This window comes from Eulemur rufifrons, chromosome 2 (assembly GCF_041146395.1).
Source record: "Eulemur rufifrons isolate Redbay chromosome 2, OSU_ERuf_1, whole genome shotgun sequence".
Classification (NCBI taxonomy): Eukaryota; Metazoa; Chordata; class Mammalia; order Primates; family Lemuridae; genus Eulemur; species Eulemur rufifrons.
Genome location: NC_090984.1, coordinates 127,982,036 through 128,007,580, shown reverse-complemented (window position 1 = coordinate 128,007,580; position 25,545 = coordinate 127,982,036). Strand labels below are relative to the sequence as shown.

The following is a 25,545-nucleotide window of genomic DNA, read 5'->3' as shown; positions in this document are numbered from 1 at the left end:
GCACACCTGCTAGTAGATTGAAGCCCTGTGCACTGTGTTCAAGTCCTTGTTATCTACCTGTGGCTGGAATGGATCCTAAATCCCCTGATTTCCTCCAATATTTGGCTACAACTAAATCTTGCTAAAGTCCCCGGGACCTCTCCCAGCAGCAAAGCAGGGATACTCCAGGGACATTCATGGAACACGACCCCTATCCAGATCAACCAACTAAGAGATTTAAATATTAAGATTGGAGAGGAGTTAGATATGAAGATTGGAGGTGTGGGTGACACTGGGGCTACGCTGTCTATCCTTAGCCCCGGCACACTGTCTCTGTGCCCTCCCTGGGGTTCTGAGTTCATCTAGATGGTTGGAGTGGCCAACGAATCTATGACAGTTCCTAAATCTCTACCTATCCTCCAACTAGGACCCCTCGTGACAGCCGTGGCCTTTTGCTTGTCCCGTCAGCCCCCATACATCTCCTGGACAGGGACTTCTTAAAAACCTACCAGGCCCATACGTCCTTCTCCCAACTAGGGAAATAATGCTTGAGTTATTTTCACCAGGAGACTTTGCCACACAACAGCTCTTACCCAAATTCCCATCCATTCAGTTAGCTTCGCCACCACTACCCAACCTGCTCCGTAAGAGCTAAGTGGGAGTCTGGGCACAATCCAACACCGAGGAAAACCCTCAGGTTGTGAAGATGACAGTTGTGTACACTCCCGAGGACGCGATTCACCCCAGGAGTCGACCCCAGTGAAGGAGCGAGATGGGGAAGGTTTCTGTGGTCCTGCGTTGGACGAGGCTCTGCTTGGGATGACCGTGTGGTCAGAAACCTTTCCCATGCCATGAACAGAGCTGCCGAAGCCACCAGGGCACAGCGGCGGTCCCCAGTCGCCCTCGCGGGTCGTCGCAGCCCAGCCGCTGCCTGAGTTAGACCAGCCCCGCTGCGCAGGTGGCGTCGCTGCCGCTGCCCACACTCCCGCTGCACCTGGGTCGCATGAGAAACCTAAGATCTTGCGGCAGCGACGCTCTGACAGATGCGTCTTCAGAAAGCCTCCCGGCCCGGCCCAACGCACTGGACTCAATTTTCCGTTCTCAGCTGTTTCCAGGTCCCGTCCGCACCCCACCCCTCGGGCCCTAATGAGCCTCCTCGCATCCAGGCTGAGCTGGGCGTCCTCCCCACCCTGCCTCAGCCGTTCTCGGAGGCATCTGCGGGAGGCCCCGGACCGCGCCAGCTGACTCTCCGCAGCCGGACCCGCAGCCGAGGCGACCCGGAACCGATCTGTATTTCACAGGCGCTTGGGTGTTTCCCAGGCACAGGGCTGGTGGCGCTGCCCGGCCCCTCCGCTGCCCCTGGGGTCCCGCGTGGACTAGGGGGACCGGGCCGGCTGCAGCCGCTGCCCCGGACGGGTCCGGCTCAGAGGCAGAATGCGGACAAACGTGTACCTGAAAGCCCATCCTTCAAGACGGACCGAGCAGCTGCAGGGTCTGATTTTAACATGGAGCCCAGAGGTCATTTGCTGACTGGAGGCCACGCCCACGCCGCGCCCACACCGCACTGGAGTACCCCAGAAACATGAGCCTCGGATCAGCTTTAGCACGTCTGGAGCTCAGCTGCATTAAGCAATTAGATCTCAGCTGCACTGACCAATCAGACTCAGCCACACTGACCAATCTGACTCAGCTGCATTGACCAATCAAACTCAGGCTCACTGACTGATCAGGACTCAGCTTCACCGACCAATAAGACGCAGCCGCATTGACCAATCAGACTCAGCCACGTTGACCAATCAGGAATCAGTTACAAGACCAATCAGATTCAGCCACACTGACTAATCAGGATTCAGCCACATTGACCAATCAGGATTCAGCCACAATGACGACTCAGACGCAGCCACACTGACAAATCAGACTCAGCCAAATTGACTAATCAGGACTCAGCCAAAATGTCCAATCAGACTCAGCCACACTGACCAATCAGGACTCAGCCGCACTGACCAATGACATTCAGCCACACTGACCAATCAGGACCTAGCCTCAGTGACCAATCAGACTCAACCGCATTGAGCAATCAGACTCAGCCACGTTGACCAATCAGGACTCAGCTGCACTGACCAATCAGATTCAGCCACACTGACTCATGAGGACTCAGCCACACTGACCAATCAGATTCAGCCACACTGACTAATCAGGACTCAGCCACATTGACCAATCAGATTGAACCACATTGACCAATCAGGACTCAGTTGCACTGACCAATCAGATTCAGTGAAATTGACCAATCAGGATTCAGCCTCAGTGACCAAACAGACGCAGCCACACTGATGAATCAGACTCAGCCAAATTGACCAATTAGGAATCAGCCAAGGTATCCAATCAGATGCAGCCACACTGACCAAGGATATTAAGCCACACTGACCAATCAGGACTCACTCGCGTTAAGCAATCAGACTCAGTGACGTTGACCTATCAGAACTCAGCAGCACTGACCAATGAGGTTCAGCCACACTGACTAATGAGGACTCAGCCACACTGACCAATCAGATTCAGCCATACTGACTAATCAGGACTCAGCCACACTGATCAATCAGATTGAGCCACATCGAACAATCAAGATTCAGCCACACTGACCAATCAGACGCAGCCACACTTAGGAAGCAGACTCAGCCAAATTGACCAATCACGACTCAGCCAAATTGTCCAATCAGATTCAGCTACACAGACCAATGAGGAATCAGCCGCACTGACCAATCACATTCAGCCACACTGACCAATCAGGCCTCAGCCTCACTGACCAATCAGAGTCAGCAACATTGAGAAATCAGATTCATCCACGTTGACCAATCAGGACTCAGCAGCACTGATCAATCAGATTCAGCAGCATTGGTGAAGCACGTTCAGCCACACTGACCAATCAGATTCAGCCACATTGACGGTGTAGACTCAGCCAAATTGTCCAATCAAACTCAGCCACGTTGACGAATCATGACTCAGAAACACTGACCAATCAGATTCAGCCGCATTGACCAATCAGATTGAACCACACTGACTAATCACAGGCAGCTGCATTGACCATTCAGACATAGCCACGTTGACCAATCAAGACTCAGCAGCACTGACCAATCTGATTCAGCCACACAGAATAATAGGCGCAGCCTCATTGAGCATTCAGATTCAGCCACGTTGACCAATGACGACTCAGCAGCACTGACCAATTAGATTCAGCCACAGTTACTAGTCAGGATTCAGCCATACTGACAAATAAGATTCAGCCACACTGACTAATCACAGGCAGCCATATTGAACATTCAGACACAGCCACGTTGACCAATCATTACTGAGCAGCACTGACCAATCAGATTCAGCCAAACTGACTAGTCAAGACACAGCCACACTGACCAATCAGATTCAGCCACGCTGACTAATCAGATGCAGCCGCATTGAGCACTCAGATTCAGCCACCTTGACCAATGAGGACTCAGCAGTTGACCAATCAGATTCAGCCACACTGACTTCTCAGGAATCAGCAACACTGACCAATCATATTCAGCGACAGTGACTAATCAGTCGCAGCTGCATTCAGCATTCAGACTCAGCCACGTTGACCAATGAGGAGTCAGTGGCACTGACCAATCAGATTCAGCCACAGTGAGTAGTCAGGACTCAGCCACACTGACCAATCAGATTCAGCCACAGTAAATAATCAGACGCAGCAGTATTGAGCAATCAGACTCAGCCACGTTCACCAATCAGGACTCACCCGCACTCACCAATCAGATTCAGCCAAACTGACTAGTCAAGACTCAGGCACACTGACCAATCAGATTCAGCCATACTAAATAATCAGACGCAGCCGTATTGAGCAATCAGACTCAGCCACGTTGACCAATCAAGACTCACCCGCACTCACCAATCAGATTCAGCCACACCTACTATTCAGGACTCAGCCACACTGACCAATCAGATTCAGCCACACTGACTAATCAGATGCAGCCGCATTGAGCATTCAGACTCAGCCACGTTGACCAATGAGGAGTCAGCGGCACTGACCAATCAGATTCAGCCACACTCAGTAGTCAGCACTCAGCCACACTGACCAATCAGATTCAGCCACAGTAAATAATCAGACGCAGCAGCATTGAGCAATCAGACTCAGCCACATTCACCAATCAGGACTCACCCGCACTCACCAATCAGATTCAGCCAAACTGACTAGTCAAGACTCAGGCACACTGACCAATCAGATTCAGCCACACTGGCTAATCATACGCAGCCTCATTGAGCATTCAGACTCAGCAACATTGACCAATCAGGACTCACCCGCACTGACCAATCAGATTCAGCCACACTGACTATTCAGGACTCAGCCACACTGACCAATCAGATTCAGCCATTCTGACTCATCAGGTTCAGCCACACTCACCAATCAGATTCAGCCACACTGACTAGTCAGGACTCAGCCACACTGACCAATCAGGTTGAGCCACACTGGCTAATCAGACGCAGCCACATTGAGCATTCAGACTCAGCAACATTGACCAATCAGGACTCAGCAGCACTGACCAATCAGATTCAGCCACACTGACTCGTCAGGACTCAGCCACACTGACCAATCAGATTCAGCCACACAGAATAATCCGACGCAGCCGCATTGAGCATTCAGACTCAGCCAGGTTGACCTATGAGGACTCAGCAGCACTGATCAATCAGATTTAGCCACACTTACTAGTCAGGACTCAGCCACACTGACCAATGAGATTCAGCCACACTGACCAATCAGATTCAGCCGCATTCAGCAATCAGACTCAGCCACATTGATCAATCAGGACTCACTCGCACTCACCAATCAGATTCAGCCACACTCACTATTCAGGACTCAAGCACACTGACCAATCAGATTCAGCCATTCTGACTCATCAGGTTGAGCCGCACTCACCAATCAGATTCAGCCACACTCACTAGTCAGGACTCATCCACACTGACCAATAATATTCAGCCACACTGACTAATCAGACGCAGCCACATTGAGCATTCAGACTCAGCTACGTTGAACAATGAGGACTCAGCAGCTCTGACCAATCAGATTCAGTCACACTGACTACTCAGACTCAGCCGCATTCAGCATTCAGACTCAGCCATGTTGACCAATCAGGACTCAGCAGCACTGACCAATCAGATTCAGCCACACTCACTCGTCAGGACTCAGCCACACTAACCAATCAGATTCAGCCAAACTGAATAATCAGGATTCAGCCGCATTGAGCAATGAAACACAGCCATGTTGACCAATCAGGACTCAGCTGCACTCACCAATCAGATTCATCCACACTGACTAGTCGGGACGCAGCGACACTGACCTATCAGATTCAGCCACACTAAATAATCAGGACTCAGCCACACTGAGCAATCAGATTCAGCTGCACTGATCAATCAGAATTCAGCCGCACTGACCAATCAGACTCAGCCACACTGATGGAACAGACTCTGCCAAATTGACCAATCAGGACTCAGCCAAATTGTCCAATCAGATTCAGCCACACTGACCAATCAGGACTCAGCTCCACTGACCAATCAGCTTCACCCAATTGATCAATCAGGATTCAGCCACACTGACAATCAGACTCAGGTGAACTGACCAATCAGAACTCAGCCTCACTGACCAATCAAACTCAGCTGCACTGGCCAATCAGGACTCAGCCTCACTGTCCAATCTGACACAGCTCATTGACTAATCAGGACTCAGCCACACTAACCAATCAGACTCAGCTGCATTGACCAATCAGACTCAGCTGCATTGAGCAATTAGAAGTAAGCCACCATGACCAATCAGACTCAGCTGCATTGACCAATCAGACTCATCTGTATTGACCAATCAGGACTCAGCTGCACTAGTCTATCAGAGTAAGCCAGTGAATCCTCATTTGTATAATGAACCTGACTGGAGCCTGGGCGTTAACTTCCTGTGTTAACCTGAGCCTTCCCTGTTCTCTCCTGAATGGCCACCCTATGACACGGAAGGCGGGGTCTCTGGAATGAGTGTCTTTCCTCCAGACTCCTTTTTAGAGAACTTATGTTCCCAGCACGCAGGGGTCCCACAGACTTTCCCCTAGCTGTCCATACCCTCGGGCCCACCCAGCCCCGCCCTGCACCCTCCCCAGACCTCCCGCTCAGGCTGCAGCTCATCCTTGGCCGGGCTCCACAGGAGCTACTGGAGCCCCGAGGGCACGGATCTCTCTCGCTCTGCAGTGGGCTGCATGGTCGCCCTGGCCGGCAGAGGCTGCCCAGCTCCTGCTCATCAAAGGGCCCATCCTGGGACACTGGGGAGCCACCGCACCCCAGCTGAGAATCCTTGCTCAAGGCCAGAGACCCTGAGTCCCCGCTGGGACCCCTGCTGGTGGCCTTTTGCGATCTAGCTTGAAAGCTGCCAGCTGTGCCAGCTTCCTCTGCCACGTGGTGCCCCTGCCTGCAACCCGCACAGCTCCCCACTGCCTCCTGCTGGTGTCCTTGGCTGGACTTTGGAACGTCCCAGGGGCCACTTCCCCTTGTTCCCCAACACCTCTGCTGCTTCCCGCCAGGACCCTGCTTGGCCAGGCCGGCGCTCTAGCATAGGTAGCTTCCTCTCCAGGGGCCTGGGCATCTTGAGGCTGGCAGGCGTCGGGCCAGCTCGCAACCCTGGCATGTGGGGGGCTGTTGGCCTGCTGTGAGCCTACTGCATGTACTCGGAGCCTTCCGATGTTGAGGGTCAGCTGTCTGCCCTGCGGCCAGCCAATTCCCACTAAGTCCCCGCCTTTCAGGGTCAGAGGCCCCCATATGTGTCTCGAGCATCTCCTGAGTTTGGCTTTTGTGTCTCTGGTGGATTTTGAGGTGCTTCGCAAGGTGCTCACAAGTGCTCACAAGCAGGAGCTGTTGATCACTGCCATATTGCCTCAGCCCCCCGACCCCCAACAGCTGCCCACTCCAAACAAAATGATGGGGCACGTTGGGGAGGCCCAGGAACAGGCAGGGCTGGGACCAGGCAGGCGAGGCGCTGAGCTGGGTGGTTCTGTGCCCAAAACAGGAACCAGGTCGAGAGGCCCCTGTTCTGGCATCCAGCTGCTCGAGCCCCACGTGGCTCCAGTGAGAGGGCCCTGGCACTGCCGCTTGAGGACAGAGCCTGCCCTGGGCCAGGTCCCCGGGAGGGGCTCAGCAGGCCCGAGGCTGTGGGCAGCCAAACCCCAGAGCCAGGGGCCAGGTGTGCTGTGGGCCGGTTGGTGTCCTACGGGGATGGTCCTGCCTTGGCTCTGCGAAGGCGGACGGTGTGAATGGTGCTGCCTCTCCAGGGAGAGGCTGAACAGACGTCCAGGCATTAGTGAGGCCGAGCATGACCGACCGCCCACTGCCAGCAGCCCCAGGCCACCTGGAATGAAACTCCAAACCCCGGAGGCCCCCCCGGCAGGAGATGGGGGGTGAACGCTGAGGGAGGAGTCAGACCATGCAGGAGGGACAGAGAGGGGCCTGCAGGGCCCGGGGGGTGGGCAGGAGCCCCTTAGCCCCTGCTCAGTCCCATACCTGTGGATTGGGCACAGGGAGCTGCCCAGGAGCCCTGTGTCCCCGAGACTCCTGCACCCCACAGCCACAACCCACCCCGCTGCCAAGTCAGCGTCCTGACACCCTCCTGGCCCAAAGCAGTAGCCCAGGGCCTGGTCAGCCAGAGAGGCTTCCAGGAGGGAGAGCTGCCCCCTCCCCACCCCACTGCTGCAGAGGGCGGAGGGGTAGGACAGGTGTGGACACAGGTCCCCCAGCTCCCTCTGGGGTTCCCTCAGAGGCTTGGTCCCACCAGGGCCTGCCCCACACCTGGCTGTGTAGATCCCGCTGGTTCAGGAAGGCCCTGGGACTTTCTACCAGGTTCACATGGTTGGGGAGGAGAGTGGGCCTCTGTGACCATCCTTTAGTAAAACTGAGTCCGTTCCATCCACGGAGCTCCAGGGCAGGTGGCACTCCCAAGATGTCATGTGGTGTCGCTGTGCCACCCAGGTGGCCACACCTCCTACTTGCCCCCTCCCTCCTCTGCCGGTGTGTCCATCTCCGCCTCTTTGTCTCCCCTGCTCTCTTCTCTCTCTGTCTCTGCCTCTCTCACTCTCTTGTCTCTGTCTCTCTCAGGAGGTGCAAGGCCAGCCGCAGAGTCCAGAACCTGACAGGCAGGGAGTGGGCCTGGCCCAGCCAGCTCCGGTGTGAGCAGAGGGCAGGGGAATGGGCACCCTTGAGAGCCGGCCTCCTGCGGGGACCTCTGAGCTCCCAGCTGTGCACAGGGACCGTGGGCAGGGAGCTGAGCAGGGCAATTGGGGACCTGGCCCTCCGGTGAACACCCCTGGCAACTGCTCGTGCCACTGGTACAGCTGGTGTGATAGCGCCCTCCAAATTCGCGTCCAGGGGAACCTCAGGATAGGAACTTATATTAAAATAGGGTCTTTGTAGAAGTAATTAAGTTAATGATCTTGAGATGGGGGCCCCTAAATCCAGTGACAAGTGTCCTTTTAACAGACACCCCAGGAGGAGGCCCCATGAGGACAGAGCAGAGGAGGAGCTGGCGGCCACAAGCCCAGGATGCAGGGAGCCACCAGACACTGGAGACAAGGAAGGGTCCTTCCCTGGAGCCTCCAGGGGGCACATGACCCTGGACGTCTGGCCTGCTGGCCGGAAGACAGGAAGCTCCTGTTGTTTAAGCCACCGGGTTTTCCAAACACAACTTCTGCGAAGAAGTTCGTTCACTGATGGTGAATCAGTCCTTAAAAACTGGAAGGTAAATCCATGGAAGTTGTCCAGGTCCTGTCAACGGACCAAGCGCCCAGAGCAGGGTCAAAGGGCGCACTGGTCCGGTGGCCATGGCTGGTGAAGGGCCACTAATTCCCAAACCAGGGTCTAATTTTCCTAGCTGAGCAAGGCCCTATGCCACTATTTTAGGTGATTTTCTAAGTGCAGACTGAGCTGACTGCCTGCTAGGAAATGACACACCTGCCATCTAAAATCAATTCCATTCGCAGACAGTCAGGACTGGTCTTCATGAGCTGGCTGTTCCTGGCGTGGCACCGGGGCCCTGTCCAGAGCGGGGCCAGGCTTTCTGGTGGCGCTGCATGGCCGGCCTGCTTCTCCTCTGGGCAGGGGACTTGCTTAGCTCCCTGGACGGCGACTGCCTGCCTGCTTGTCCTGGAATAATTCTGCTCCCGAAGCCGAGGCCACCTCTAGTTGTGATTCTATTGATAAAATCACTGAATTTACGTCAAGAGCACTTGTACTCATTTTGAAAAATGGACCACTGAGTCACCTTTGGAATAAAATGGTAAAAGGAACACAACCGGGTTGATCTTTTCACTACCTGGTTTATATTGTCAATACTAACTTCCAGAAGGCAAGTGCCCAGGGCTCCGTGGGCCATAAAGAAAGCCCAGCCAGCCACAACGGATGTAAAAAGAAACTGAGTCACAGGACTGGCCCGGTGTGACCCCACCTGCTCGCGCTCTCCTGCTCTGTGCCTTGCCTGCGCTCTGGAGGGGACTTCTCAGAACAGCAAGAGTTAGGGTCAGTCTGGGCGGTGGCTGCAGAAGCGACCCCAGAGGGGCTGAGAGGAAGCTGAGGCCCGGCCGCTGTGGTGGCCACGCTGCCCCCAGGTTCCCGAGGCGTCAGTGCTGGTCCTCGCAGGCGGCATGGCCTGTTGGACGCAAGCACCCCTCACCCCTTCTCCGGTTCAGCATCCAATTGTCCTCTGCTGCCTTTGTGGGTCTCGAGTGAGGGCCCGGGGCCACGGTGCCACCTGCAGACAGGCCTTCGCGCTCTCTTGCTGCTCCGTCCCGTCTCTGTGGCTGCCAATGATGTAACTGGTGCTCCTGGGCGTCCCCGGTGTCCGGGCATCCGTGGGCTGGATAACAGGCCAGTGAGGACAACCTTGGTGGGTCACTCGAGTGCTGAAATGTTCCACCTTCCCATCCTGATGCTCCCATGCAGGGACAGGGCATTGCCATGTGACCTGGCAGGGTCTCCTCTCGGCCCCCACAACCTGAGAAGGAGCAGCTGTCCTCGCTTTCTCACCTTAGGTCTGGGCGCAGGTGGCTCCAGTGGTCACCCCTGCCGTGAGCCTGTTCTCAGCCCCAAGTGCGGTTCCTGGGGACTGAGGGCACCAGGCAGCTGGGTGCCGGGAGGCCTCTGTGGGCCAGGGAAGCCCTGCGCATCCATATCTCCTTCCGAGGGGCTGGGGGTGGAAGATGCCCACCAGCCGCCCCTGCCGCAGGCCCTGCCTTCCTGCCTTCCTCAGTTTCCCTTCCTGGAAGGCTCCTTGCCCGGACTCCCCTCTCCGGCCTGTCCTGTCCCGTCCACTGCCCACTCCTGGTCTCCAAGCGGGTCCGAGGCCACACCTGGTTCTGGCGAGCAGTGGGGTCCCGGGGTGTGCTCCCTGGCAAGGGCTGTTCTTGGGAGTGTGCAGACGTCTGGGAACACCTGCTCGGGACACCAGCTCCACCCTTTCCCTCTCACTTCCTCGGGAACAGTGAAGGAGACCTGCGGGGCTTCATCCCTTCCAGCCTCCAGGTTGCCCGAACGAAGGACAGGCACACCCGGCACCCTCGCGGGGCTGGGGCCTCACTGGGGTCCGAGACCCCACCCCAGCGACCTTCTGGGCCAGCGAGCAGCCTGAGGCTGGGCCCCTGGGCTGGGCTAGAGCTCAGCAGCCCGGCGGTGCCTGGCCCCTGGGTGGCCTGTGCCCACAGGGGACAGCGCTGTGGCTCCTGCTGGGTGTGCGGGGGAAGCACAGAGAGCCAGTGCCACTTGGTGCCGCCCTGGGAAGCTCTCCCTGTCTGGGGCAGTGGCCGTAGCCACGACAAGTGGCCACTCACATGGAGTGTCCCGAGGAGAGGCGGAGGAGTGCCCTGCTGTGACAGAAACACGAACAATCGCCCCAGGGCCACTGCGCTCAGCTGGACTGGACAGAAGAGCTGAGAACGCCCGGTGTGGGGAGCTTGGTGCCGCCCGGGGCGCCCACAGCCTCTGAACGGCCTTTGTCCACTGGGCCTGTTCACTGGGGGCCTGGGGACCCGGGAAGCACTGGGATCCGGACACAGCACGGGGAGGCGAGCTCTTCAGGGATGCCGGCCACTGCCTCCCACCCAGGGCAGTAGGGAGCCTCCCTTCCCCGACTCCAGACTGCTGTGGTCTTTCCATTCCACTGTCCCCAGGCCTCACTGTGACCACCAGGGGTCTCGAGAGCCCCGAGCAGCCGGGGCCCAAGCGCAGGTGCCTCGGTGAGCACAAGGCCCTCCCCTTGCCCCGGGGCCGGCCTCCCTCTCGGGCGCTGCAGCTGTAGCTGGGGGCTGTTCCCCCCCTGTCCCTGTCTCCTCTCCTCTGCCCCCTGTCAGCTTCCAGGCCCCGCCTTAAGCCGCCACCGCCCCGCAGGGGAAGTCCTGCCAGACCATCACCTTGCAGCAGTTCCAGGAGGCGCTGGAGGAGCTCCGCAAGAAGCGGTTCAAAGACAGGAGCGCCCGGGAGGCGTTCTGCGAGGTGCACCGGCTGGTTGAGGGCAAGGCGCCGGTCATCGCAGGCGGGAGTGCAGTGGCACGAACACAGATCACTGCCACCTTGAACTTCCACGCTGGAGCGATCCTCAGCCTCCCAAGTAGCTGGGACTACAGGCATGAGCCACCACTGCCAAATATTTTCGTATGTGTGTGTACAGATGGGTCCTCGTTATATTGCCCCGGCTAGCCTTGAAACTCTTGGGCTCCAGGGAGCCTCCTGCCTCGGCCTCCCAAAATGTTGGGATCATAGGCATGAGACAACATGCCTAGCCCAGCATAAGGATTATTTTGAGCTGATTATTTTGAGACACTGCAGACACAGGAGAAGCTCTGAAAATAGGCCAGAAGTTACCTTTTTGTCAGGGAAATTTACGTCTGTGAAGGAGACCTACTTCCATTTGTAAACGTGTCTCCCTCTCATAGCAACAAGAGAAGGATGACTAAATCATGAGGGATTCTTAGCAACGTGGAGGGCACCACTTAAGTCTGAACAACAATGCTTGCTCTTGCTTACCTTGCTTTTCCTGGTTACCTCCCCACTACCGACCCCCACGACACCCATTCTTTCTTTGTTTCACTTGAAGATAGTATGTAAGCCTGAACTCAGAGCCACCTCTTGGAGATTTACTCATTTTTCCTGGCTGTTTCCTCCCATGCATACATAAAGAAAGCATTACTAAATTATACTAGTGAAAGCATGGTAATGTAAAGTAAAATAAAACCCTAAGCCCCATGCCAACTGGATGGACCCCTCTTAGCCAAGCAAACCTCAGAGAAACCTTACAACTGAGTTCCAGGAGTTTAGATACAATTCACAAGTATCTCTGTTTAAAAAACAAACAAACAAAAAAACCCCCCAGAGATCATAAGACTAACAAAACAGAATCCTTGTGACCATAAGATACTAAATTATTAACAGGACCCAATCCCAACTCTAACAGCAACCCTAACTCTGAAAACCTTAACCCCTAACCACAGGTTTTGCCACTAAGATCAGGGACAAAGCAAACGTGCTCACTTTCACCTCTGCATGCAACATTATACTGAACAACAAATCTGGAGGTATGACATTACCTGACGTCAAATTATACTTCAAGGCTGTAGTAACCAAAACACCATGGTCCTGGTGTAAAAAACTGTGACTAATCCAAGGGAACAAAATAGAGAACCCAGACATAAAACCATCTACCTAGCACCAACTGATTTTTGACAAAGCAGAAAACATACACTGAGGAAAGGAAGCCCTATTCAATAAATAGTGCTGGAAAAATTGGATATTCATATGAAGAAGAAAGAAACAGGATTGCTCTCTCACTAAATACAAAAATCAATTCAAGATGGATTGAAGACTTAAATGAAAAGCATGAAACCATAAAAATTCTAGAAAAAAAGTAGGAAAAACATTTTAGGCATCAGCCAAGTCAAAGAATTTATGACTAACACCCCAAAGACAAACATAGCAACAACAAAAATAAATCAATGGGACTTAATTAAATTAGAAAACTTCTGCACAGCAAGGGAAATAATCAACACAGTGAATACATAACCTACAGAATGAGACAAAATATTTGCAACTATGCACCTGACAAAAGATGATATCCAGAATATGCAAAGACCCAAACAAATCAGCAAGAAAAGAATAACACCCTCATCAAAAAGTGGGCAAAAGACCAGAACAGAAGTTTCTGAGAAGAAGATAGACAAATTGCCAAAAAACATGAAAAACTGCTAAACTTCGTTAATCACAGAGAAATGAAAATTAAAACTACAATAAGATACCATCTCACCCTAATCAGAATAGCCATTATTAAAAAGACAAAAAACAACAGATGCTGCCACAGAAGCATAGAGAAAGGAGCGCTGATACTCTGCTGGGTCTGCAAACTAGTAGAACCTCTATGGAAAACATTATGGGCAATCCTCAAAGAAAGAAATGTAGACCTACCATTCAATCCAGCAATCCCATCCTGGGTAACTACCCAAAGGAAATGAAGTCATTTTATCCAAAAGACACCTGCACTCGAATGTTTAGCACAGCACACTTCACAATTGCAAAGATGTGGAATCAACCTAAGTGCCATTCAATTCATAAGGGGAAAAAATCTGTGTGTGTGTGTGTGTGTGTGTGTGTGTGTAGACACATATATGTATAAATATCACGGTGTACTACTTGGCCATAAAAAGGAATGAAATACCAGCCTGAGCAAGAGCGAGACTCACTCTCTAAAAAAATAAAAAAATTAGCCAGGCATGGTGGGACATACCTGTAGTCCCAGCTACTCAGGAGGCTGAGACAGGAGGACCACTTGAGCCCAGAGTGTGAGGTTGGAGTGACCTATGATCATGCCACTGAACTCTATCCCGGCCACCAGAGGGAGACCCTGTCTCTAAAAACAAAAGGGAATGAAATAATGTCATTTGCAGCAATGTGGGGGGAACTGGAGACCATTTCCCTAAGTGAACTATCTCGGGAATGGAAAACCAAACACCATATGTTCTCACAAGTAAGTGGGAGCTACTACATGGATACACAGAGGCACATGGCAATATAAAGGACATGAAAACCTAGAAGGGGGAGGAATGGACAGTGGGTGTAGGATAAAAACTTGCCCACATGAACACTATATTCTGATGATGGACACACCAACACCTCTGACTTCAGCACGACACAAGGTAGCCATGTAACAAAAATACTTGTACCACCTTAATTAGTATTTTGAAAGAAAAAAATAAGATTGCACTGAAAGTTCTATACAGAACAATTAAAGAAGAACGGGAAATAAAAGGCATCCATATGTGAAAGGAAAGTAAATCTATTCACAGATTCCAAATCACATCACCTTAAATATAGAAAATCCCAAAGAATTCAAAAAAATTATTTGAACCAGCAAACAAAAATGGATAAGTAACAGAACAACATTTCAGTACACAGAAATCCATTTTATTTTTTATTTATTTTTTTTTCAAATATTCTTTTTTTTTTATTTTATTTTATCTTGTTATGGGGGATACAGAATTGCAGGTTACATATGTTGCTCCTGTACCTCCTTTCCCCCCAAAGAAATCCATTTTATTCCTGTACTCTGGCAATCCAGAACATGGAAATAAAATTAAGACAAAAATTCCATTTGAATTATATCAACAAAAGTAACCCACTCAGGAAAAAAATTAACAAAGGTACAAGACCTGTACGTGGAAAATTCCAAAACATTATTGAAAAAAGCTAAAGAAAATCTAAACAAATATCAAGACACTTCACATTCATCGACTGGAGACTTAATATGTTTCAAGATGGCCATACTACACAGGTGATCTCAGCTGAGGGCCCTTTCAGCAGAGGCCCCTTTTACACGAGGCTCCTTTCTGATGAGACCCTTAAAGGTGACCCTCCCAGGTGAGACTCCTCTTAGGTGGGGCCATTTCAGCACAGGCCCCTCCCAGGGGCCTCCCCGTTTTTCTGAAAGACACAGGACAGTGAGCCCACCTGATTTTCCATTTCCAGATCCTGGCTGGGAAGACGCTGAACTCGGAGTGTCACTGGCTCTCCGGCAAGGCCAGGAGGGCGAGTTCGCCGCCGTCCCCGCCCCGATGAGCAGCGAGGGCTGCAGTGCCGGCGCGGGCCACCAGAGGGCGCAGCGCCCTTCATGTCCCGCGGCGGCTTTGCCCGCGGCGTGAGAGGACGCGGTGCCGCCACGTTAGCGTCGCCCCGCGGAGGCCGCCTCCATGCCGCCCGCCGGCCTGGCCTCAGACCCGAAGCGACCGCGTCCTCCTCATCGGCCCTCAGACGCGAGGCCCCGAGGGTGAGTGCGACCTTCCCGTCCGAGCCCCGCGGGCACCGCCTTCCCGTCCGCAGCCGCCTGCTGAGGGGCGGCCGGTCCTCAGAGACCCGGGAGGGGCTCCGTGGGGACATGTGGACATGAGGCACCCACACTCCCCACCCCACCGAGGTCCCCCACGCCCAGGACGTGGTGGCCACGGGTGTGACGTCCACGCGGTGGCCTCTCCGCCCCAATGGGGTAGCGGCCTCTGAGCTGGACGTGGGTCTGGCTCAGCCTCTGTGAGGGAGGTCGCTGTCCTCTCTGTGTCACTGGCAGGGTGTTCAGGTGGTTGCTCATGAACGCAGTTTCCTTACAGTAATTCCGTCCTTCCAGGGAACGTGGCGTCGCCGCGCAAGGTCCTCTGTCTCCCGCCTTCAGAGTCTCCGGCGTCCTTGCCGTGTGAGGTCCGCTGCTTCACGGTAAGTCCTCCCGTGTGTTTCACCGTGTGTTTTGCAGCAGCCACACGCTCCCAGCTCATCACCGTTAACCCCAAATCAGGGGTTCCATTTTTTTTAAATAGTAGCCTCTCTAATGTGTGTGACAGGGTATGTCATTGTAGTTGGAATTTGAATTTCGGACGACCTGTGACCTGGGCGTGGACACTGAGCAGGTGCAGTTGCTTGTGTCAGGATGACCTGTGACCCTGGCCGGGACTCTGAGCAGTGACAGTTGGTGGAGTCTGTGAGGACTCCCTGTGACCTGCGACCTCAGTGCAGAGTCTGCACAGGCACAGTTGCTGGTGTCTGTCAGGGAGTGCCCAGGAGGAGGGGGCTCCACTCTCAACCATGGGGTGTGCCCCCTTGCACACCCGGGCCGCTCCCCTGCCCAGGCCGCCTGTAGCGACACAGGACTGTGTGAGGTTGGCACGGGCCTGGGGCAGGGTGCAGGTTGCTCTTGTGAATTCAAGTGAAGTTTGGGGAAGAGCCTTCCCTACAAAACAGGAAAGGAGCCCTTCTACCTACAGTTTTTGAGGTTTTGAACGCAACTCACCTCCCTCAGTACAGAACATAGGGTAGATGGAGCCACATTCCCGATGAATGAGCTCAGGGCAGCTCAGAGGAGTGAGACTTTAGGGTGGAAGATTGGAGCCTCTATGTGTCCAGAAATGACTGAGGTACCCTGTGAGGGCAGGGAGAGCCAACCCCGGTGACCTGCCGCCTTCCTCCTAGCTCCCACAGCTCCCGCTGGAAAAGCCTCCTGGCCCACTGCAGCAGCAGGGGCTCCGGCCATCACACACAGGCTCCACACCTGATAACAAGGAAGAGACGGGTAACGGCTGCTCCTCCCTTCCAGGTCAGCCCAGGAATTCCAGCGGCCCTCTGCTCATCACTTAGTCCGGACCCCACCCTGGGATGTGCAGGAACCAGGGAGAATAAGTCTTCTTAGATGCCCTGCCCAGTGAGATCCTGAACTCTGACAGAAAAGGAAGAAAGACATGTGTTGAGGGAACCTAAGTGGCTGTCACGGTTTCCCACACATTGGGACTCCTTGGAGAGTCCCCAGAAGATCTGTGGTCTGTAGCCCAGGCACCCCAGGTATTTGGCAACCTGGGACATCCCACATATGAGCCCCGGTCCGTGGGCCAGTTCTGCCAGGGTGACTTAAGAAACCTGATACATCCCACAGATGAGCTCTGGTCTGTAGGCCGGTCCCCCCAGGGATTTAGGGAATCTGGGACAGCCCACAGAGGAGCTCTGGTCTGTAGACAGTCCCACAGTGATTTCAGCAACCTGGGCCAGCTGACAGAGAAGCTTAGGTGTGTAGACAAGTCACCTCCAGGGATTTAGGGAACCTGGGACAGTCCACAGATGAACCCTGTTCTTTAATCTGGCCCCGCCCCCAGAGATTTAGGGAACCTCGGACAGACTAGAGATGATCCCTGGTCTGCACACAGGTACCCCCAGGGATTTAGGGAAACTGGGACAACCTACAGATGAACCCTGGGGTGTAGACCCGTCCCCCAAGGGATTTAGGGAGCCTGGGACATCCCGCAGATGAGCTCTGGTCTGTAGGCCAGTCCCCCCAGGGATTTAGGGAACCTGGACAGCCCACAGAGGAGCCTTGGTCTGTAGACAGTCCCACAGTGATTTCAGCAACCTGGGCCAGCCGACAGATAAGCTTTGGTGTGTACACAAGTCACCCCCAGGGATTCAGGGAACCTGGGACATCCCACAGGGGTACCCTGTTTGAAGGCCAGGCCCCCAAGGTTTCTGAGGACCTGGAATATCTGTAGTCTGTAGGGTAGTCCCCCAAGAGATTTAGGGAACCTGGGACATCCCTCAGGTGAGTCCTGGTATGTAGCTTGGTCTTCCCCAGGGAGTTTGGGGACTGGGCCAGCCCACAGGTGAGCCCTGGTGTGTAAATTAGTCCCCAAGGTATTTGGGCAACTTGGGACATCCCACAGTTGAGCCTTTGTCTGTATGTCAGTCCCCCCTCCCCATCCCCCATGATTTAGGGAACCTGGGACGTCCCACAAATAAGCCCTGGTTTATAGGCCTGTCCTCCCCAGATGTTTAGGGAATCTGGGACATCCCACAGATGAGCCCTGGGCTGTAGGCCAGTCCCCTCAGCGATTTGTGGGACCTGGGACAGCCCACAGAGGAGCCCTGGTTTTTAGGCCACTCCCCAACAGGGATTTAGGGACCCTGGGACAGGCCACAGATGATCCCTGGTCTGTAGATTCGTCCCCCCAGGTATTTAAAGACCTAGGACATCCCAAGGATGAGCCCTGGTCTGTACGCTGGTCCCCCCAGGGATGTAGGGAACATGGGACAGCCCACAGATGAGCTCTGGTATGTACGCCAGTCCCCCCCCAGGAATTCAGGCAACCTGGACCATTCCACAGATGAACCCTGGTCTGTAGGCCAGTGTCCCCCAGGGATTTGGGAACCTGGGGCAGCCCACAGAGGAGCCCTGGTCTGTAGGTCAGTCCCCCCTGGGATTTGGGAACCTGGGGCAGCCCACAGAGGAGCCCTGGTCTGTAGGCCAGTCCCCCCAGGGATTTGGGAACCTGGGATAGCCTCCAGAAGAACCCTGGTCTGCAGGCCTGTCCGACCCCCCAGGGATTTAGGGAACCTGGAACATCCCAGAGGGAAGCCCTGGTGTGTATGCCAGTACCCAAGGGATTCAGGGAACCTGGGACATCCCACAGATGAGCCCTGGTCTGTTGGCCTGTGCCCTCAGTGATTTAGGGAACCTGGGACAACTCTGGTCTGTGGGCCAGTCCCCCCAGGAATTTAGGGAACCTTGGACATCCCACAGACGAGCCCTGGTCTTTAGGCCAGTCTGCCCCAGGGATTTAGGGAGTTGGGCCAGCCCACAGGTGAACCCTGGTGTGTAAATCAGTCCTCAAGGGGTTTGTGCAAGCTGGGGCAGGCCACACCTGAGCCCTGGCCTGTTGGCCTATCCCCCCCCTTGAATTTAGACAACCTAGGACAGCACACAAATAACCCTGGTCTGTAGGCCTGTCCTCCCCAGTCATTTAGGGAACCTGGGACAGCCCACAGAGGATCCCTGGTTGTAGGCCAGGCCCCCAGGGATTTTGGGAACCTGGGGCTGCCCAGAGATGAGCTCTGGTCTGTAGGCCAGTCCCCAATCCTGGGATTTAGAGAATGTTGGACAATGAACAGATAAGCCTTGTTGGGACTGCCATGTCCTGCGTGAGAAGGGGGGACCCGTTCCCTGCATGAGGGGAGATGGGGCCAACGCATCCCACCCACTGTTAGAAAAGGCGGGGCCACAACGCGCTGCTTGAGAGGAGACAGGGACCCTTGCCCCGAGTGAGAGGAGGTTTAGCCAATGCGCTCTCAACACCGTTAGAGCAGGCGGGGCTGCCGCGTCCTGCATGGGGGGAGGTGTGGTGGCCACGCTCTATGGTGCAGGAGCCGGGGCTCCTGAGCCATGCCTGGGAGGAACTGGGGCCCCCATGCCCGACGGGAGAGGAGCTGGTTCCCCGTACCCTGCATGAGGATGTGGGGACCCGAATCATGTGTGAGAGGAGGGGGAGCCATGTGCCCTGCATCAGAGGAGGCGCGGCCCCTGCGAACGGGTTGATATGAGGCTGCCGTCCCCGCCCTGCGTGAGAGGAGGAGGGGTTGCTGTGTCCTGCGTGAGGGGAGGAGGGGCCAATGCGCCTGCCCACAGAAGAAGAGGGGCCTTGTGCCCTGCATCGGAGGAGGCGGTGCCGCCATGCCCTGCGTGACAGGAGGCTGGACACCTTGCCCGTGCTTGACAGGAGGAGGCCCTCCATGCCCTGCGTGAGAGGAGGTTGGGTGGTTGTGTCCTGCGTGAGGGGAGGAGGGGCCAATGCACCCCCGCCCCACAGAAGAGGAGGGGCCCCATGACCCGCATCAGAGAAGGCGGTGCTGCCATGCCTTGCCTGAGAGGAGGCGACGCACCTGCGCCCTGCTTAACAGGAGGCGGCCCTCTGTGCCCTGGGTGAGAGGAGCAGGGGCCAATGAGTCCCACCCACTGTTAGAAGGGGCAGAGTCACAACGCCTTGCTTGAGAGGAGGCGGGGCCCCTTGCCCAGAGTGATAGGAGGTTAAACCAAGGCACCCCCCGCCCCCGCCATTAGAGCAGGCAGGGCTGTCTTGACCTGCATGAGGGGAGGTGGGATGGCCACGCCCAATGGGGGAGGAGCCAGGACTCCTCAGCCAATCGTGGGAGGAAGTGGGGCCCCTATGGCCCACAGAAGAGGAGGTGGAGTCGCCTACCATATATGAGAGGAAGTGGGGTTCCGAATCCCCAGTGATAGGAGGTGGGGCTGCTGTGCCCTGCGTAAGAGGAGGGGCCAAGCCGTCCCACCCACTGTTAGAGGAGGTGGAGCCACAACGCCCTGTTACAGAGGAGGCAGGGCCCCTTGTCCAGAGTGACAGGAGGTTTAGCCACTGCATCTCCCGCACCGTTAGAGCAGGCGGGGCTTTTGCACCCTTCATGAATGGAGGTGGGATGGCCACTCCCCATGGGGGAGGAGTCAGGATTCCTAAGACAATCCTGCGAGGAAGTGGGGCCCCCTTGTGCCACGAAAGAGGAGGTGGGGCTACATACCCCAGATAAGAGGAGGTGGGGGCCCGAATCCGGCGTGAGAGGGGTGTGCCTGCCATGCCCTGCGTGAGAGAAGGACAGGCCAATGCGTCGCACATGCTGGTAGAGGAAGTGGGGTCACAGCGCCCTGTTTGAGAAGAGGCAGGGCCCCTTGTCCAGAGTGAGAAGAGGTTTAGCCCATGCATTCCCCGCTGCTAGAGCAGGCCGGGCTACCCCAACATACATGAGGGGAGGTGGAATGGCCACGCCCTATGAGGCAGCACCCTGGACCCCTGAGCGAATCCTGGGTGAAGGTGGGGTCCCCATGCCCTGCAGAAGAGGAGGTTGGGCCCTGTACCCTATATGAGAGGAGTTGGGGGCCCGAATCCAGTGTGAGAACAGGTGTGGCTGCTGTGCCCTGCGTGAGAGAAGGAGGGGCCGTTGCATTGCACCCACTGTTAGAGAGGGTGGGGCCACAGCGACCTGTTTGAGAGGAGGCGGGGCCCCTTGCCCAGAGTGACAAGAGATTTAGCCAATGCACCCTCCCCAATGTAAGAGCAGGCGGGGCTTCTGGTCCCTGTTGAGAGGCGATGGGATGGCCACGCCCTCTGTGAGAGGAGCCGAGACTCCTGAGCAATCCTGGGACGAAGTCTGGCACCCATGCATGAGAGGAGGTTAGGGACTGTATCCAGCTGAGAGCAGGTGTGGCTGCTTTGCCCTGCATGAGTGGAGGAGGGGCCATTGCCTCCCACCCACTGTTGGAGGAGGTGGGGCCACTACAACCTCTTTGAGAGGAGGCAGGGCCACTTGGCCAGAGTGACATGAGGTTTAGCAATACAATCCCACACCGTTAGACCAGGCGGGGCTGCCGTGCCCTGCGTGGGGGGAGGTGGGATGGCCACGCCCTATGGGGGAGGCTCAGGGACTCCTGAGCCAATCCTGGGAGAAAGTGGGGTACCCATGCCCCGTGGAAGAAGAGGTGGGGCACCGTACCCTATATGAGAGGAGGTGGGGGCCAGAATGCAGCGTGAGAGGAGCAGTGGCTCCTGTGCCCTCCCTGAGAGGAGGAGGGGCCGTTGCGTCCCATACACTGTCAGAGGAGTTGGGGCCACAACGCTGTGTTTGAGAGGAGGCGGGGCCCGTTGCCCAGAGAGGGAGGCGGTTTAGCCAATGCACCACCTCCACCGTTAGAGCAGGCGGGGCTGCCAGGCCCTGCATGAGGGGAGGTGGGATGGCCACATCATATGGGGGAGAAGCCGGGAATCCTGAGCCAATCCTGGGAGGAGGTGGAGCCTCCATGCCCAGCGAAAGAGGAGGTGGGGTCCCCTAGTGTCTTTCCCATGATTCTCAGGTAGGCCCCCTGTGGACGCCTCAAACCAGGATACTATCAAACCTTACTTATGCTATGATTTTTTCCTACACATGTTTATGATAAAGTTTAATTCATAGATTAGGCATAATAAGAGATTTACAACAGTAATAATAAATGGAAGAATTATAACAAAATACTATAACAAAAGTTATGTGAATGTGGTCTCTCTCTCTGTCAAAACAACTTACTGTACTGTACTTGCCTATTTTCAGACCTCACTTGACTGCTGGTGACTGAAACTAAGTATAAGTACATATGCCCACTGATAACGAGAGCAAGACATTTTAGCTGAAAGGTCTTCCTTCCAAACTCCTAGGAGAAAGGACAAGAGGGAAAATATGTGAGCATTATAAAAGTATGCTTATCGCTGATACTTCCTTAAACCACAGGTGTACGGGATCTCCTCCCATTAGATGTCAGATACAGACTGGCTGACTTTGATAGACAACCTACTTGGAACGCAGATTTGGGGTGACCTTGCCAAATTGGTAACGGCTGGTCCTGTTCTTGTTGCAGTCCTGTTTGCATATGCACGGAATGGGAATGTAGCACCTGTCTGCAATCCCCCTGACCACGGATTAAAAAGATATTAAAACCAGGTGGCCGGTTTTGTTGCCTGCAGAACCAGCGGCGCTAGGACCGTGGACGCCGGCTGCCGCCTTGGTGCCTGTGGGGACGGAGGGCGCCTGTGGCTGCGCTGGACGTGCTGAAGCGGCTGCGGCAGCGGCGCGGGAGCCGGGACGGAGCGGAGGTAGGAGCCCTGTGCGGGGCTCCGGCGGGCACAGCCTCTCCGGGCGGCCGGGCGGCAGGGAGGAGCGGCCCGCGGGGACGCCAACTGTCCCGGCGACGGCGCTTAACTTCCTGCCACTGCTCCGGCTTCTGGCCACAGCCGTGGCTGGCGAGGACACACAGTAAATGCGGGCGGCGGGGTCCCCGCAGCGTCCTCCGAGGCCCGCGCCCGCCCGTCCCGGCTCAGGCCCCAGAGGCGCCGGGTGGCGGGAACAGGCGGCTCCAGAGGGAGGGCCGGGCGCGGGGGCGGCGGTGGAGCCGGAGAACAATGGTGGAGCGGAGGCCTGGGAGGACGGCGCGGGGCCTGCTCAGGCGGGAAGCCGCGGAGTCGCGTGAGGACGCCCGCCCGGCCAGGCCTCGGGCCGTGCGCGGTGGGGCCGGCAGCGCGGGCCTGGCGTGCGGAGGGCGGAGAGGAGAGGACGCTTCTCGGGCTCCGGGCGCCGTGGGCGGTGGGAGCCGCGGCGCAGGGTCGGGCGAGGCCAGGCGGGGGTCCGTGCGTGCCTGGGGCGTTGCGGGCGACCCCGGGAGCGAGGCCGTCGCTGCCTCAACGGGTCCTCGCGGGCCTCCGGGACTGTCCTGCGGGGTCCGCCGCCGCCTCCCGCCGGAGCTCTGGGGAGAAGCTGCCGGCCGCGCTGGGACGAGGGGCTCCTTGGGGGCGGCCGGCCGCGAACTTTCCTTTGCTCTGTCCTGCCTCGCGCTTTTCCTCAGAGCCAGCTGTGGAGGCGCTTGCGGGGGGTGTGTGTGTGTGTGTGTGCGCTTTGCGGGGTGTGTGTGTGTGTGTGTGTGTGCGCGCGCGCGCGCTTTGCGGGGTGTGTGTGTGTGTGTGTGCGCTTTGTGGGGTGTGTGTGTGTGTGTGTGTGTGCGCTTTGCGGGGTGTGTGTGTGTGCGCGCTTTGCGGGGTGTGTGTGTGTGTGTGTGTGCGCGCTTTACGGGGTGTGCACAGCACCTGGTGTTTTACACGGCGCCCTATGTACTGTGTGTACACACTGCCCTTGTCACGCTGTGTATGCAAGCGCTACCTGTTGTCTCATACAGTGTATACGAAATACTTGGTGTCATAGACAACGGTGTATACATAGTACCGCATGTCATACATGGTGTGTAGGGAGTATTCTTGTCCTTAATCCCTTACCAACATTTTTACTAGGAATTTTCACAAGAAGTAAAAAGTAACTGATTTGAGTTCAATGTCTACTTGTATCTCTCACGTATTGACTTTGAGTTACTTACTTGCAGTGCCACTGTCACATTTCAAAACAAGTATGAATCTGCTTTGGCCCGGAGACTCTGTGCAGACGTTGCACTGCAGGTTGTCAGTGTTTTGCCCCCCCAGTAGTCTTGGTTTTTGAAATGTTTTGGTGTCTACGATTTTATAACACAGATGAGTTACAATAATATGTATTAATATCATGTATTGTCTGTCTACTGTATACCAGCCACTGTGCAATTATTTACAAACATTATCTCACTTAAAACCCTTACGTATTATCTTAAAAGCATAACAGTCCTCCTTTAAGTTATAGAAGGTTCACCTCCTTGTAGCACACCCCTCATCCCATCCCATTGCATGACAAACAGAAAAACACACACAGAACAGAAGTGGGGGAATCAGATGTTTTGAGAGAGAATGTGATCCCTGTCACATGAAAGTTTGAGAATCCCTGGAATAAGAGGTAAATGATAGAAATGAAGATAATGGGAGAGAGATAAGACTCTAAATCTAAATACTCAAGAAAGTAGTCTTTTTGAGTAATCATGGCTTAACTTTAATTTTTAAAACATATACAGAAATGAAGTATTGCTTTAAAGAAAGAGCTTATGTGTGCATAGGTACCTGCTGTTATGTTTTTTCTGTAGGAAATTCATAAAAAGTTACTTAGTTTGTATTGTGAAAATGCTATACGAGCTTTAATATCAAAATTAGTTACAAATGGAAAGAAATAGTCTATAACATAAAAATTATTTGGAGTTTTCTTAGTATTTGTATAATCCATTACATACTTTAGGAGGGAAACTTAGGAAATTAGATATTTAACTCAATTCAACAAATAATCTAATTAGATATTTAGATAATCTTTCTTTTTTGTATATTTTCTATTTCAGAGTAGTATTCTGATTTTTAACTCAGATTTCTTTTAAGGGAAATTTAGCATCTTGGAATATATTTTCACAATTAAGTTGTAGGGTAAGATCTTTTAAATGTGTTTGATCAGAAGCAATAGAAATACTCTTATGTGCAAACACTGAAGCAATTTATTCACACTGTTAAATCATAGTAAGGTTGCATTTGCACTGGGTATGTGGCAGATTTCACTTACAGTTGGTAACATCAGCAATTGTCCAGACTGTTTGCTCCATAAATGGCTAAAAGTTTGTCTACCTTTATGTAAAGTTAAAAAGAGAAATGATGAAGGTAATAGAATACTGTTGCATCAGAGTTTTGAAGGAGTCACATAGACTGTTATCTATATGTTCTTCAGAAATGAGAGTGATACATTTCCAGATCACATTATCTTATATGTTAGTTGGAAAATGTGTGTTGTTGAAAACTTGTACACAAAGTTTTATTTTTTAAACTGAATAATAAGTATAGTAGGTAAGCTAGTTTCATTTTAAATAAATGCTTTTATAGTTCAAGTTACTTCATAATTAAATCTGTTTCATAAAATCACATTAAAATTGCATTTTTTGTACAAGTAGAATATATGCAATTTTAATGTCTTAACTTCATTTATTAATACATTGTTATTTATTGAAACTCTGCTATGTGCCATACACTTGCTAGGTGCTGAGGTGAACAAGATAAGACAGTTCTTGCCATTGCAGAGTTTATAGTTCAGAGTAACCCAATTACTGAAGGAAGCACAATAAAGTGTAACAGAAGAGAGTAAGTCCAGGGTACTGTGGAACAGAAGCTGAATTAAGACACATTGTATTTGAGTTAAAATTACTTGTGAGGTGTTAGCACTGATGATTTAAACTTTATTCTAATTTGTAACATTTTTACTGTATTAACC

At 54.0% G+C, this 25,545-nt stretch overlaps 1 pseudogene; it reads right to left on the bottom strand.

The window, feature by feature from the left end:
• Positions 1–25,545, bottom strand: part of LOC138380929 (RNA-binding protein 44-like) — a 197,917-nt pseudogene that overhangs the window by 97,931 nt on the left and 74,441 nt on the right.